At 46.6% G+C, this 13,865-nt stretch overlaps 1 long non-coding RNA gene across 7 annotated transcripts; it reads left to right on the forward strand.

Annotated features, from left to right (window-relative positions):
- The first annotated feature begins 2,954 nt into the window (after window positions 1-2,954).
- LOC114013582 (uncharacterized) lies at window positions 2,955-13,418 on the forward strand. Of its 7 annotated transcripts, none has more exons than XR_008744922.1 (5): window positions 2,958-3,354; window positions 6,033-6,102; window positions 6,270-6,335; window positions 8,048-8,104; window positions 8,198-13,418. It is a non-coding gene; the product is annotated as an uncharacterized LOC114013582 (long non-coding RNA). The 7 variants fall into 7 exon arrangements; XR_003556639.2 differs by having other exon boundaries at window positions 2,960-3,354; window positions 9,818-13,418; XR_008744926.1 differs by having other exon boundaries at window positions 2,955-3,354; window positions 6,033-6,335; window positions 7,998-8,104; window positions 9,818-13,418.
- The last annotated feature ends 447 nt before the right edge of the window (window positions 13,419-13,865 follow it).

Raw genomic sequence — 13,865 nt, forward strand, 5'->3', positions numbered from 1 at the left:
AGGGCACTGCTGGCACAACAGGCGATGGCGGAGGCTAAACTTGGAGTTTTGTGCTCAGAGAGGTCCAGTGAAGTGTCCCCGTCCGTGGGCTTGCCTCCCGCTCGCGGTCTGCGGCGGGCTGGGTTTGTTTGCTTGGGATGTGGTAACGCCGCGTAAACGGTTTGGGTTGGGTTTGGCTTGTCGTCTTCCTGTGTCAGGCAGGTTGCACTGAGCCGTGCTGGGGGCTTAGCCAGCTTTTCAAAGGGAAGGAGCCCGGCACGAGCGCACCGGCTGTGTCAGTCCGTGTTCTTTATCTCCAGTGATGGTCTGCAAAACATGGGCTAGGGAGAGGCGAGAGGCGGGTGCTAGCTTCCAACCGAGGGACCAGCTGAGCTGTTGATGCACCCTGTTGTGCAATGCCAGGGAGCGGGCAGGGAGGGAGGTGGCGTGGGTGCTCCAGGAAAAGAAGCTTTACTTAGAATTTGCTCCTACATTGGCACAAAGCGACCCGAGATGCACAGCCACGCAAAATCCCTGCCTTGACAAGTGCTACTGCCGATAGGAAAACTTTAAGTATTTATGTTTGCCTAGAAGAAGGCACGCTGCTGAGCAGCAGATACGCTAAATAGTCAGCTCATTATTTCCAGGTGAGCTTAAGGGGGAAGCCATGAAGATCACTGCAATAATAAATCCACCCTGTGCAAACAGAAGATGAACAGGATGCTGGGAGCCGTGCAGTTTTTCCCAGCTGCTCTGCAAACATTAAACACCCCTGTGAGGTGTGGGAGCTGGACTCTGCCACAGCCGGGCTTACTGTACACACCGCAGAGCCCGGCACGGCCCAAGCAAGGCAGTGGGCAGATAATCATCAAGGTGTTGCTGTATGAACGGTTGATAAAAGGCATCGTGCTATTTCTCTCCCACCTGACCTGCTTCCTCCTCCCCAGCCCCTTTTGATGTTTGCTTTCATGGTGATTTCTTACAATGTGAAATTCATCCTGGTTTTAATGGTTTGGGGATGATGTGTTTTTTTCAGATGAACAGAACAAGGATGTAGAGCTCTGAAAGATGCCTCTGCTCTTTATCAGCGATTTCTTTCAAGTACTAAATGCTTTTTCTTTCCCTTTTTGTTCTGTAAAGGTGGATTCTTTCCCTGAGCTGTTTACTAATTAAAATTTAGTTGGTAAAGAATAAGCATATTGTCCCTGCCACGGTTTGATCTATTGTTATTAGGGCTCTGTGTTGTTACAGATGAGATCAAAGAATTTAATTTATGATGGGTGGATAGGTCAAGTTCAGTCGTCTGAAGCGAGTGCTGGGTAGAAAGCACAGTCAGACAATAACGTCTTAAGCAGTAGCCCGGATAATAAGCTCTTTCTTATAATGCAGCCCCACTTTCTCCATATTTTTTTTTTTTTTTTTTACTCAAAATCAAGGTGTCCTTTGGATATAAATATTTGAGGACAGTCAGATGCAGTCTGTTAAACCCTCTCTGCCTTTATTTGGTACAATATCCACAGGAGATAATACAACACCAGAGGACTCAGAGGCTTAAGATAGAGGAAAAATCACGGGACCATGGTGGCGTGTTTCAGCCAGCCCAGTTCACAGGTTTGTGTCATGTCTGCATGTAGGCTGCAACTTCCTATGATATTTTTAACATTATTTTAAAATACTCCTTGAGCTTGCAGCAAGAATCTCTAATTAAGATCTAAAGCTGATGCTGCAAAGTCTTAGTCACACCCTAATAACAAAAGGGGAAGGGGGCGGGGGGAACCAATTTATTGGGTCTGCTTATAGTCTCTGGCTGCAATATTTTTCTTGAACTCTGCTCAAAGAGGAATGGGTTGGATTATTTCCATTTCATCTTTATTTATTACACATCAGCATGCAGCACTGTTATGAAACCAAGCAAGACACCCACCTCTCCCCTATGCCTATGGAAACCATGAGGACTGGCTTGACATGCAAGATGAGTAACCTGGGAGCAGTTTCTGGACTCTATTATTAGTATGTGTCTATGAATGCATGGTTAATATAGCTGGATACGTGGTTTGTGCTTCCCTTGTATTCTGCCCAGCTGGAGCCTGGAAGTTGTCTTGGGTGGGAACCACATCTCCTGGCGCCTGTTTGGAGGGCGCTGGGCACACCAAGGGCTGGTGGAAGAGGCAGGGTAGCTCAGGGCTGGCGCTCTGCTCGTAATCAGGCAAAAGGAACTTTTCTCTCAGCTCCGTCACTGAGCTTTGCCTCTCCGTGTGTTTTTCTGTCCTAGCAAGAGCTGTGGTTGCTTTGGGCCAGGTAAACTCATCATAGGACAGCTAAGCTGTAGCCTGGGTGAAAGGGGCAAAATATCACTGCATTAAAAAAACAAACAAAAAAATCCCTTTCCATGGACTGCTTCACGGAGAAGGTAACCGCGTTAGCTCTGTGGATGGGTCTCTGTGGGCAAGTAGTCCCCAAGCCCCTATGTGACAGCTCAGTTTGCTGGCCCAGAGGGTCCATGTCTTCCTGGCTCGTGAAGCTTTGGTTTTGATCGACACTCTCATCTAAAGACCTGGGAGCCCTCTCCCGCTCTGGGCTTCTGCTCCATGTCCCTCTCTGTCTTGGCTGGCTATTTTTTGTCTAGTTGGGTGGTAGTTTCAGCTTGTCGTGCTGATGGCTCCACCTCCTCTCTGTCTGCTCCTGCTCCCAAGCTGCAGCCTCCACTCCGCAGCTGCGCATGGCACTATGGCCATGACCGGGGAACTGATTTGGGATTTAAAAACTAAAACCATGGAAGTTACTCATAAATTGGGGTGTTTATGTGGAGTTATTTTGAAGCCAGAGCAGTTCCTCAGGCTGGTTCCGAGTGTGGCCATGCACAGGGCTGTGCTGGGGGGGCAGAGGGATGCTGTGCACTGGGAGAGGAGGGGATGCTCGGGGAGGGGATGCCCCGTGCCCGCATCTCAGGGGGGTTCCCACCCATGACGTGACCTCGGGAGACTGGCTGCAAACCACGTGTGGTACAGAAACAGCTTTCTCCGGTGGCCGTGTCGGAGGACTCGCAGGATTGGCAGCAGTATTTCAGCTGTGTCAACACAATCACAGTATTTTCAGTTCCTGATAACATCCTCAGTTCCTGATTCACCCTTTCTAGGGACTTTTTTTTTTTTTTTTTTTTAAACATTGGGAGGTCAAACTCTGTAAGGTGTAACTGCAGCTGGTACAACCCCGTGCTGCTGCTTTCGTTTAGGAAATGCTTGGTCAGGGCTGTTCTCCAGTTGCTTTCTATTTTCTCGTTCATCCGTACCTGCAGACTGATAATCCACAGCCGTAACAGCGCAACATGGGAACAGATGATGCTCTTAGGGCACTTTTTTAACCCAACGCGAAGCTGTGAGTATGCGATACCTCGGCATGTCCTTGTAAATCTTGCAACCCGGGAGTTAGATCCAAGAAGCTCATACACTCCGGATAAGCCTCAGGGATGCTCACACACGTTGTGTTGCTCATCCAAGCCCAAGCCCCAAAACTTTTAAAATTTTCTCATTACAGCTCTGTCTGCCAGTCAGCTTGGAAGCTTTAAAAGGGGAACTGGTGGGTGGTACAGTGTCTGTCTTAGTGTCTTCATTGCATTTACTGTCTCTTCATTTTCTGGAATAAAAGCTTAAGATTTTATTTCTCATGACTTTACAATGTATCATCTTGGAAATCAATCTTTGCCTTTAGTTTACTTAATAATACTGTCAAAAGTCATCAGCTAGAAAGCATTCGGTGGCGATTACAAGAAATCTTTTCAAACCCCACTCCCCTCTATGATGAGAGAGACAGACACAAAGAAAATCTTTTACAACTTATTTTTTCTGTCTTAGTAAAATAAAAGCAGCCCCCTGAGAGGCATTAGTAACTGTTGAGAACCAATATTTAGAAGTAGTAATTTATCTTTGTGTTTATAGAAACCACAATTAAATATTTTTAAAATCTCCAGAAAATTATAATTAGGGATCTGTAGCCAAATTTTTGGGGAGGGAGGAGAAAAAAAATATGTAAAAAGGCTTTTAACGTCTAGGGATTTGTGTTGTTTGTTTCTGTTGACTAATATATACAGTAAACTGCCTGAGTCCTGAAGTGACTCATGGGCTGTGCAGATGGTGAGCTTTCCTCCGGGCTCGCTGAGTTAATTGAGTAGGAAGAGATGCTGCGTAACCGCCTCCTCCGGTCCCATGTCCTTGTCCCCTGCTGCAAAACAAGAGGGTGTGTGAAAACCCCTCCTGGAGACCCAGCTGCAGGAATATTGGGTTTTCCAGGCAATTACATTGTTGGGAAGCTTGTGCTCTGACCCGATGTGAATGAAACGAGATTAGTTGGGGTCTTCTGGAGGCTGCCAAGGTGAAAGCCAAGTGGAGGATGCAGGCGCGTGGGAGCAGAGCAGCTCCTGGAGGGCAGCGTGGCTTCCTTAGCGTTGAGTTTCTGAGGGCTGGTTCCTACCTGGGAGGGGTCTTGATGCGAGCAGTGCTCTGTCTTCCTTTCTCACTGCCGTAGCTAAGCGTTTGCCGCTTTCATGAAGATTTTGAGGGGAAAAAAGTAAAAATAATAAAAAAAAAGAAACCCAGACACACCACCACCACCCCCCAAAAAAAAAAACCTAACCAAGAAAACTACCCATGCACAAAAAAACCCCAAACCCAACCTACAACCAAAACCCCCTTACCCTGGGTGACCCCCTTTGTTGCCTGCCCCTGCTGCTCTCGCTGTTGTGCGTGGACCATGTCCAGGGAAGGGCAACGGAGCTGGGAAGGGGCTGGAGCACGAGGCTGATGGGAAGCAGCTGGGGGCACCGGGGGGGTTTAGGAGGCTCCAGGGAGACCTTCTCGCTCCCTACAACTACCCGAAAGGAGGGTGTAGGCAGGTGGGGGTCGATCTCTTCTCCCAGGTAACAGGCGACAGGAGACGATACTGCCACAAGGGGAGGTTTAGACTGGATATTAGGAAAAACTTTTTCGCCAGAAGGGTGGTCAAGCACTGGAACAGGCTGCCCAGGGACGTGGTGGAGTCGTCATCCCTGGGGGCATTTAAGAGACACGTAGAAGTGGCATTTGGGGACATGGTTTAGTGGTGGGCTTGGCAGTGCTGGGTTAAACAGTTGGCCTTGATGATCTTAAAGATCGTTTCCAACCTAAATGACTCTGTGATTCTTGTGCGCAAGAGAAGGGGAGCTGTGCTTTGTCTCGGTAATGAACTCTGACTGTCCAGGAAAGCATTTATTTTTGCAAAATTAAAAAAAGGGTGGGGGAGAGGGGGAGTCAATGGGTCTGTTTATAGCTATATAAAAAAGGCAGAAAAGTTAATGCTAGCATATGTTGCTTCATGTTCCCAGAGCAAAAACATTTGCAGGATAGTAGTCCAGAGCGCAGGTGGTAAGCGATCAGTACCTTTATTTATTTATTTTTAAGGGATGGCAGGACAGCTCACGCAAGGGAGGAGGTGAATGTATACAGCCCCTATCGACACATTATATTAATGCGTGGATACTGTAGGCATTGCATTACATAGACTTTATGGGTCTGTACCCAAGTACGAGGAGCTCTAAAGCTAAATCATCCATTTAGCAAGTCTAAGTTCTCCTCTGCTTGTCCTTCTACCTGCTACGGGCATCAACAGGCTGGGCTGGGGAGTGTGCCCACCCAGCCCCCCGTGCAGAGGTCCTCCCAGGAGCCTGGGACAGGGTTTCTCCATCTGCCCTCCCCCTACCACAAGGTTTTGTTCAGCAAAAGGTGTGTCCCCCCAGCATGGTGGCTTGGTGCTAAAGGAATGTGAGAACAGGGGGTGCAGTGGGGCAGTCGGTGGAGGACTGTGCGGGGGCCCCTCTCTGAGTCACGGTCACGGCCGTGTCTGCGTGGCCGTGGAGGGTGGGTGCTGTGATGGGCAGGGCAACAAATGGGCAGTAGCCCTTGGGACTGCTGGGTTTGGTTTAGGAGATCCTGGCTAAATGGCACAAATACACCACTTCTGTGTCACAGCTCCTGGCCTATAAAATGCTGAAAATACTTTCTTTTTTCCCCTTGTTGATGCAGGTTTTCGGGGCGAGGGACTGACACCTGGCACGAGCTTTTAAACCGTGTAGCCCAAAAGGTACAGGCTCTAGTAGGTCGCTAACCACGTGCTACCATGATGATGGCACCCAGACATGACACCTCTCTTTACAGATCTGCACAGACTGTATATTTTTCTTCAGGGATGCACATTCCTAGAGATAAATCTCTTTCCTTAATCTCAAATATTTGGTTGGTGATTACTTGTGTATCTTGCAGATTTCACTGGAAGTGTCCTTTGGTGGTTTTGTGACAGAAGATGAACTTTTTATCTTTTCTGTTGCTGTAAGTGATCAAATAGAGACAAAACCCCATTTCCTGCCTTGCTGTGTCTTCTGAGGGGGAGGTGGGGGGCTGCTGGTGAGAGATCATCCCCCTTCAGAGGACGGTGACCTGGACTGTGAGGCCACCATCCAAACACAGGTAACTGGCCAGATAACTGGCAAGGCTCCAGGACCTCATATATCCTCCCTGCCTTCAGGATCCAGGTGTTGCAAGTTACAGAGCTGATTCTCCTGACATCAAGTAGGGTTTCCTCAATTTGTCAGACCAACAGAAGGGTTGACCACAAAGATCCAGGGCTTGGAGGTGTTGTGATGATTTGATTTGCAGGGCATGTAGCACTGATGTTATCTTCCATGGTGAGGGAAGGTCCTAAGTGCTTGTTGTATCAGGCCCATAGTTTGCTTTCCCATTCAGACCAGGGCCAGGTACTCCAGTATAAGTTGGGAACTTTGGAACTGGGACTCATAGGCTCTCTGCTTCCCATCCCCCCCATAAGACTGTCCAGGAGATGGTCTGGTGTGACAGCAGGCAGGACTCAGATTGGTGTGACAGGCTGGGCTCTGCTGGGACCCTGCCTGTTTTCCCTGGGACTGTTGTCCATATTGACATTTTCATGGAGCACTTTGATCACTGACAAATTGTTTTCTGCCAGAAATGTTCCACCAGAGAGTTTGCAAACCGACCTTAAGAGTAGGTTAACTAATAATTAATGATGCTTTTTCTACATGCATTCCCACAGGACCCATTGCTGGTGGCTTGACTGAAAACATGAATGAGTTAAGCTTTACTCCATCTCTGCAAGTCAGAGAAATATGTCATTATTTTTTTTCGATAACACAAGCAGTCGTTCAGCGTGCTAGACTGGATGCAGCACAGCGCGAGTCAGGAGTTTTGCTGATTTTCCCGTTAACAGAGCTGAACCTTATCCCGGTGTAAATAGCAGGACCCTCCTGTGCCAGGTACGAGGTCAGCCCCCATCCACCCCACGTCATGTCGCACCCGTGAAGAGGCCACCTGAAGACCAGCTGAGCCAGGCTGTCTTGGACTGGGTGTAGTAAAGAGGGTTGGGGAAAACCACGCCAAAATTTGAAGGCTTTCCTGATGTCTTTATTAGCAATATCTGTTTTAAAATCGAGTGAGCTCTGGCTGGGGTCTCTATCTGTTCCAGCTGTAGCGTTATGGCACGAGGACAGAGGCACTCTCCTGAGTGTGAAATACTGCGAGGAGTGAGTTCATTTTGAACACGAGGGTGGCCTGGCAGCGGGCAATACCATGGAGAGAAGCAGTTAGACCAGGAAGGAGTCTGAGCATTTCAAGTTCTCTGGTTTTGAGAGCATTTCCTAGGTTTTTTAATTCATCGGTTTGCTTGTTTTTGTAACGGGAATGATGGCTTGCGCTGGCGGAGGGCGCTGGGGGAAGATCAGTCATTGCTGTTGTTGAGGCTTCACCGATAACCTCTGCCTGGGGCTGGATGAAGCTGCAAACGCTGAACGCTGCCTGGTCTTCTGCGATGGGAAAGCGCTTTTTTTTTCCCTCTCTGGTTTATGTATTTTCTTAATGCGTGTTGATGCTGTGTGTTATTAAAATCGATTACCTCCTTCACTTATTTCCTTTCTTCTGGACTCAATTACTTTCCATCTCTCTTTTTTCTTTTTTGCAAAGTGGGTTGAAGCTGATACGGAAGAAATAATATCCAATCTCTGTTTCTTAAGGTACAGGACCAGTCTGTCAGGCTGTTGGCACAAAACAACAATTGTTTTATTGTTGGGGTAAGTAAATAAGAACAAGAAGTCTTAAGTATTGGCATATGTTGATACTTGGCCAAAAAGGTCTCTAAACAATACATTTTCTATTCATTCCAGAAACCTCATACTCCGTTATTTTTCATTTAATGCTGTTGGCAAATACCCATGTCACCATCTAATTTTGACTGTAGTTCAACTTTTTTAGTGCAAAGCTAATCCTCATTATAGTTGTAAACATGTGTTTCATTTGGCCTCGTGCTCATGTGCTAAAGTGACAAAAGCAATCTAGGGTTTCTATCAGAAATGGAGATGTATAGGTAAGCATTTTGTTCGGTCTACTTCATCTTTTATACAGTGAAAATCAGCCCAGTTGCTTAATAGGGAAGAATGTTTTTATAAGCCTCTCTGTGCTCTCGTGCTTGGCCTGTTTCCTGCTCTGCATCTTTTTTTGGAAAGATGGGACACACCAAGGAGGAAAAGAACAAGTGAAACTGTGAACGATCATGAGAGCCATTAGGGTCTTGTGTGGCGGCTCTGTGTGTGTCTTCTACATCTTCATGTGCTCTTCAGGCACCAACTATTTTTTTTTACTTTTTATTTCAATATGCCTCAGTTTTCATGGAGATCTAAAAGTTCAGTCCTTAATGAGGCTTTACTCAAAGTGAATCTTCTTTAAAATGAGACTTCATGTAAGGGATCACAAAGCAGCATCCCTGAAGTTACAATTCACTTTCAGGCAATTTTATTTTGCACGGTTTATAGTTTTTAAAGGCAAAATTCAGCCTGACTTCCCTGCCTCTAGTGGAGCAAGTGACAAACTGTTTATCAAAATAATCAGATTCCCAGAAGCCTGGCGGTGACTACACCTGAGGTTTAAGTGTTGTCGGCAGTCACCAAACTCCTTAAATGCAGCACCGCAAAAAAAAACCCCAAAGCCCTGAGCCTTCCGAGGACAACAAGGCACCGCTTCTCTGAGTCAAGTGGGACCGGACCTGGTGACTATGGTTTCTTTCATAAGGACAGGATAGAATACAATAGCACAGAATAAGATCTTTCCAGTTGGAAGGGGCCCCCAACAATCATCTAATCCAACTGCATCAATGTCCAACAACAAAAATTATCCCATTGCAGTGAAGCTCCTGACTGAAGTATAGATTCCTGTTGGCTCTTTTGCTAATTACTGCTAAGTTACGATGTCACCTAGGAATAGGTCAGAGGGAGAAGGCTGGAGGCACATGGTGAAGGAGGAGCTTTGGTCCTGGCTATGGTCTGCAGTGTGATGGGGGTCAGCACTGGTGGTTGCAAACTATTGCCGTCCTGCAGTGGGGATGGTGAAATAGGAAGTCTCCTGAGAAATTCCCCAGCAGACACAGTCCATCTGCTTGGACTGGGGTGGGTACCACAACTTCAGCAGCTGGCAACTTGGTCAAGTTTGCCTGTGCCAAAAGAAAAACAGTTTGCCGCAAAACATTCCTCTATGTTCAAATACACGCTTTGGCCACAAACATTTCTCTGTGTTTGCATATACCACTGAGTCGCAAATTGTCTTCTTGTATTTAAATAGGTCCCAAATTCAATCCATACATTTCCAGCCATTATCACCCCATTATCCTTTCTCTTTCTTGCTATTTTTCTCACCAAGCAGTGGTAAACCCCAGGCCCTTTCTCAAACATGTGGTTGATATAAGAGGAAAGTTCTTTTCAAATATTAGAATGGTTTTAAATATTGTTTTATAGCAATCGTGGTCATCTGCAAGAAATCAGTTTTCAAAGAAGTGTTTGATGGACTGACAACCACTTGAGCCTGGGATGAGATTCAATGGTCCAGTACAAACTGGGTTAGGACTCACTGTTCCGGAGAGCACCGGAGTTTAGATGAGACTGATGGAGCTGAATTTTGAAACTACCCATTTGCCTTTTGAAATTTGTTGGGATCCAGGCTGGCAACAGCAAAATAACGTTTTACACCATGAAGTGGTCACCCTGATTTGACAACGATGGAAAACTGCGGCTGTCCAATAGCTGTTGGAGCGCCTGAAGCATCCGTCCTACGGCACTTGTCACCACGTTTAGCACAACCGTGTTGGTAACCAGGGCAAAGAACTGGACGAGTCTTGTGGTGACTGAGGCTGGAGGAGACCTGGTTTGTGTCAGGCAGGCTTGGAGGTGCAGCACACGGAGATTTCACCCTGATGGTGCCGTGGGAGAAGTTCAGGGCTCTGACATCTCTGATGTCTGCAGCAGACACGTGACCGTGAAATCGGATCCTAGAGGAAAAAAATCTCTTTTCTGCCTTTTAGCAGTTCCCTAGAACCCTCATCATTTAGGTGAGGGGTTTTGGGGGACATCGCTCTTGAGCCTAGGTGCCTGCTCTGTGAGGATCAGAGCTAGCTGAGACCTTAAGAGTACGGAGGAAGGTGGCATGCTGTGCACAGAGGGCAGCGGTAAGGAGAAATGAGAAATGTGTCGGACAAGTCACACCCTCTTTCACTGGCCCAAGGGACAAATGCAGTCATGACCTCCCATCCTCTCGATTAAAGCTCTGCAGTTTTTACTGCTTCCACCCAGTATATCTATTTTTGTTATATAGCTTCCCCTAACAACATTTATCACCCTCCAATGCACGCAGGTTTGTTTCCTACATGCTTCAATTTATGCTTTTTGCCATTAACTGCATGTTGTTTTGTCTGTCGATTTAGAGGACTTTCAATGTGAAGTTTCAGTGTGTTAATATGGAAGAAACTCAAAAAAAACTCTTTCTTGGCTAGAATTCATCGGGTTCTCAGCAGAATGGTTGTGTTTCGAGTTGCTATATTCACTGTGCTGCATGGCTGATGTACCCACAGGATGAGCTACCTGCTGAATTTTCCATCGTTTATATGGGTTTTACTGGACACCCAGGTTCAGAAGCAGCAATGACTTGGGGTTGCTTTGGTTTTTCTAGTTTTCTTTTTTATTTGTTTGGGTGCTGGAAAGGAGCAGTCAAGGCTTTAGTGATCAGGAGCCGACACTGGCGCTGCTTTAAAAATCATTCATGCTTTTCAGGTGCCCAGCTTCCAAACTACTTAGGGCACAAGGGGAAATGTAAACATTGTTCTGTTATTCAACCTACTACACAAGAGCATTGAGCCTGACAAGGCTGCAGGTACCCCCGTGTCCCGTCCTTACCTAGATCAGACGCTGATATCCCTCCCCAGTGACACACAATCTGGCAGGCTGCTTTTCACTGTAACAATTGGCCACTGTAAATGTTGGTTATGCTTCTTCATGCCTGCCCTGCCAGAGCTACTTCCAGGAGCTTTTCGCTGCATTTCTCAGGATTCAAGCTTGTAGCAGATCTTTCTTAAATGCCGTTTGAGGGCATGTTGCATTTAATTGATCTGTATAAGGAGGGAGGTGATTTTAGATATTCTTGTGAACCTCATATCAAAAGGCTATCCAGACTTTTTTTTTTTTTTTTGCTCTCTAAGATAGATATACGTGGTATTAAAAATTGTGAGACTTCGTGGTAGAGCAAAGGTCATGATGGATGAAGCTGTTTGTAGAGCCCAAAGCTGGCTGCAGAGCGTGAGATGGATTTCAGGTTGTGCTGTTAATAGGCTTTACGCTGGACACGGAGCAGGTAACGGGGCTAACGAAGCTGAAAGTGCTTGTCGCAGAAACGAACACAGGGAGGGCCTCAGCAGGAGAGAGCGGTGATGAGCTCAAAGGTCGTTATCGAGAGCAAAACTTGGTGTCTTTGCTGGTGCACTGGTCTTGGAGGGAAAGCAGAGGAGGAGCCATCCCCTCTGGCCCGCCACTGGTACACCCTGCTCTGCCTTTGATGAACATGTTCCATATTTATACCCAGGCCAGCAGAGATTGCAGGGCCAGGTCTGGCAAATACTAACGGTCTGACTTTGCAACAGCGTAAGAGCTTTCAAAATGCTAATTTAAAGTATAAGACATATATAAGAATTATAAGCAGTAATAAATGTGTTCCAACCCAGGCAGGAGAGAATTACTTCTTCTGATCAGCTGGCAGAGCTGGATTTAGAACAGGACTCTGGGCTTTGGTGTAGTTTGAATTAAGCTGGATTTCTGCATTTTATTATTTTTATAGTCTCTTCCCGTCCGACAGAGATCTCTATTTCTTTGCTAACGTAAAGCGTATGACTCTGTGTTGCGTACACTGTGCATAGCTCAGGCAAGAAGGTGGCAGCAGCCCACTCCTCTGCCAGGGAATCATTGTGCGTGATGGTTCAAGGCTCCCCAGGCTGGTGGATGCTCCCAGGATGGTCCTCCCCAGCGTGCCGGCATCCGAGGGGAGACAGCCTCTTCCCAAAAACCTACCCTCTCTTGCTGTGCTGAGAGACCTTCTCTGCTGGCCCTGGAAGCAGTAGGGAAGTGCTCCCATCTAGAGCAGTTTGCTTCTCTTTGCTTACCTTTGGCCTCTGGGTCAGGAAACCTTAATAATTTCCTTTTTATTAATTTAATCCATAGTTCCTAGTAATTACCATAAATTAAGCCTGCTGGGGGGGAAAACACAGCCAATAAAGTACAGAAACTGCTAGCTTTATTTGGGTAACGTCAGTACCTGGAGGATTGTTTCCTGTAGGTCAGTCCCTTGGTTGCTGTGATTAACTTCGGATCAGACCAGACCGAAAGGCAGAGAGTTTCCCATCCACCTTTTAAACGAGGCTCAGCCGTGCCAGGAATTCTGCTAATGCACAGGGTCCTATTAAACGCTTAACCTTGGTGTGAAGTGAACTTATTCCTGCCCCCGTGCAGGTACCGAATGTTTCCTGAGGACTGTTTCTGTCTGGTTGGAGTGGACTCGTCTGGAGGCACCGGTTTGTTCTTCTCGATGGTGTTCACCCCGGTGAGCTGACAGCAGCGGGCACGGTTCTCCTTTTAACCCCCTGGAGCTCAGCATATGGATGCAAATCGTGCGTTATCTCCCGAGAACAACAAAAAATAATAACCTGGATATGCAGCAGGAAAATATATAGCGGTGTTTTGCAAAGACCCTTCTTTGGTCCTCCTTAGCAGCACCTTTGGAAATGGGGCACTTGGAGCGTGATGAAGAAAGTGGGAATTATAACAAGCCCTTGGGATGAGAGGCTGACTCCGGGAGCCCGCGGAGGCCCCACTAGTAAAGGGTTGCTGGTTTCCTTTTCTAACTGGGCTGAAGCCAGGCATTCCTGAGTGGCACCGGTCCTCCCAGCGCTGGAAAGGAAACGTTCCCGTTTGTTAGCTGTGGAAGTGCACGCCTAAGCCAAAGGTTACCAGGCTGAGGTGATATTTTTGCATTCCTACAATGTCTTAGCTTTTTTAAATTAAATTCTTGCAACATGAGGATTTAATCCCTTCTGGTATATACGGCGTGTGTGTGTGTATGTGTATGCATGCATATATATATATATATATAATTTTTTTTTCCTACAAGAATTTCATCAGGCAAGTTATTTGTGTTTTTGAAAATTGGCTCAGATACAGGGTCAGTAACTTTCCACCCAGAGCCCATGGAAAGGTTTGGGGTTTGAGGCTGAATAGAGGGTCAAGTTTTAGGGCTGTGCTTGAATCGAAACTGGATCTGGGGTTGAGAGCCACGAGCGATGAAATCTGTTGAATTGTTCTTGATTTTTTTTTTTTTTTTTATTAAAAATAATGGAAATAAGCAGTTTTCCTGTGCCCAAGTCTTTTAAAAGCAGAGTTCTACCACATCGAAAATGGTACAAGGAAAATTAGTGGTTTCCAATATGGAATTGAGTTTGAAACCCAATCCCAGAAGGGTAAGTTTGGA

Source organism: Falco peregrinus, chromosome 1, assembly GCF_023634155.1.
Source record: "Falco peregrinus isolate bFalPer1 chromosome 1, bFalPer1.pri, whole genome shotgun sequence".
Lineage (NCBI taxonomy): Eukaryota > Metazoa > Chordata > Aves > Falconiformes > Falconidae > Falco > Falco peregrinus.